Genomic DNA, 2595 nt, shown 5'->3' on the forward strand with positions numbered 1-2595 from the left:
CATATCAATCTATTACTTTATTACTCGCGTCTCTGTCTGGTAGAATATGACAATTCGAATCAAAAATCTACATAGAAAGGTTTGAAGGAAATTAAATCAACAACATATGTTGTACACTTTATTTCCCTGGGATTGTAGTTCAATTGGTCAGAGCACCGCCCTGTCAAGGCGGAAGCTGCGGGTTCGAGTCCCGTCAGTCCCGATGGATCCAAATCCAATAAAAAAAAAATACATCAATTAATCTCTTCCTTTCCTGTGAAAGAGAGAACAAATAACATAACTGAATTTTATTCCAAACGGGATCTCTCTTATTTTTTTTCCACATTTTTCAACAAAAAAATATGGGAATTTTGATTTCTTCAACGAGTACTAATTGATGGGAGAAAGACATATGTGCCATATGTGAATTACCACAATTATTGGTAGCATCATATTCAGGATTCGAAGGCGTACTGGGTCTAGTTGATTACGCCCGATTTTTCTAATGAAATAGAGTACTATACGTTTCCGGAAAGCACATACATAAAGGGAATTTGGACGATACAAAATAAAGTTTACATAGTAAACTTTGATCTAATTTTTCGTCTGAAAGCAAAATATATCCGTTCTGGCTCCGATTTTTTGTAACCTCAATTAGTAAATTCAATTACTAATTTGAATTTGAAATAATCTATCTTATTAAAATTTAACACTTAACTTTTGATATATACGTCCCACTACTAATTCAAGGAAAGAGGATATTAATACAAACAAGGATCCCATCTATCTCTCTTAGTGAGGTAATTAAGAATTTTTGAAAGTTTAAGTTTCGTTTTTATTTCTTTTTTTTAAGAAGATTTTATAAGTACAAAAAAAGGAAGGAGTTTAGTTCGAACCTACCTCCTTTTCCTTTTTTGAATTTCGCTGCTATTCTTTGCTTGAGTTTGTTTATAAACAATGTAAGGGTAAAGGTAGTCTGATGAGACTTCATCAGATGATTGCATTGAATAAGAGGGCAGTAGATTATAGAAAAGAAAGAATGCAAAAAATTATAAATAAAAAAAAGTAACGAAATTCTTGATTGCATCAGGAATCCCATTTTGTTTAAATTCGGTATGGATAAAAGATCTTCCTATGTTATACTATTCAATTCTCGACGATGAATCGATTTGATAGCTCCGATATTGTTATTCATGATATTTTAATACGATTCGATATCATCGAGATGCAACGCATCCCCTTGAATTTACAAGCGAAACATTTATCATCTCTATGGGATTAAATCCCGAGTTATTGCGAATAAAAAATGAAACGATGATATTATGGAAGTAAATATTCTCGCATTTATTGCTACTGCACTGTTCATTCTAGTTCCGACCGCCTTTTTACTTATAATATACGTAAAAACAATCAGTCAAAGTGATTAATTTGAATTAACCTTGACGTTTTAGTTCTTATCAATGATTGAAGATAAGAAAAATGAAAAGCATTAAAATTTCGCGTCTTAAATGAAATTGGCGGACTAGAATTATCAGTATTCTACGAGAGAAGTATTCGATAAGATCCGATAGTATGGTAGAAAGAAATATATGAATCCTTCTACCATACTATCTATTATTGTTATTGAAGTGTATAAATATAAAATTGTACTCTATAAAAATAGAGGTTGAATATCGATCAATTTGAATATAGATGAATATACAATATATATCTTTCTATTTATATATAGATATCATATCAATTACATATATGTAATATTAATCTAATATACATAGTGGCCCAATTCTATTTCTTTGCTTCATAATTCATGTTGATTAGAATGAATCTGAAATCAAATAATCGAAAGGCCACTAATTTTTTTTTAGCATTCGAAAGAAGTAATTGATTGAGCAGTTGACAGATGATCCAGGAGTTCGGTTCCATGGGAACTTTTTATCTTCGGATTTCGAAAAGAATTAGCAAACCCCATTTTTATTTAACGTTTGAAGCATGATATGAAATGAGTTCCCTAAAACAAGAAAAAATCCTATTTTGAAAATAACTAAAATACTAATAATAATAAATAAAAGAAGTGGTAAGCACGTAATATGTGGGTGGCTACCCCGAGGTACTATCTTATTATGAGGTAGTATATTATTATGCGTAGTATCTCATTGGACAACCACTATGTCTATGTTCTTTCGTGTTGAAAGTATGGATCCACTTAAAAACTTATAATCCGAACTCTTTTTTTTTTTACTTTTCAAAATAAAAGAAAAAAAGTTTTGCAGAACGATCTATAAAATAAACCAAAAACAATACAGTTTTATTTTTCAATTAGTAGTACTTCTAGAGTCCACTTCTTCCCCATACTACGAGGGAAAGAGAAAATGTAAAGACTACCATTAAAGCAGCCCAAGCGAGACTTACCATATCCATGTGAATTATGTCCCCTATCTCTATGAATATAAAAGAATTATTCCATTATTGCTCACTAATAATTATTATTCACTAATAATAGTGGAATCACTAGCGCATAGTCAAAAAGAGATTCGGGCACAACACCATTGATGAAACAATACAAAAAATCGAATTATCCCAAGTTATTATATGATTTCTAGTATAATCGAAAAAATT

At 30.6% G+C, this 2595-nt stretch overlaps 1 non-coding gene across 1 annotated transcript; it reads left to right on the plus strand.

Moving 5' to 3' along the window:
• The first annotated feature begins 128 nt into the window (after nucleotides 1-128).
• Nucleotides 129-202, plus strand: TRNAD-GUC (transfer RNA aspartic acid (anticodon GUC)). The gene has a single exon. It is a non-coding gene; the product is annotated as a tRNA-Asp (tRNA).
• The last annotated feature ends 2393 nt before the right edge of the window (nucleotides 203-2595 follow it).

This window comes from Cucumis melo, unplaced genomic scaffold, assembly GCF_025177605.1.
Source record: "Cucumis melo cultivar AY unplaced genomic scaffold, USDA_Cmelo_AY_1.0 utg000252l, whole genome shotgun sequence".
Taxonomy (NCBI): domain Eukaryota; kingdom Viridiplantae; phylum Streptophyta; class Magnoliopsida; order Cucurbitales; family Cucurbitaceae; genus Cucumis; species Cucumis melo.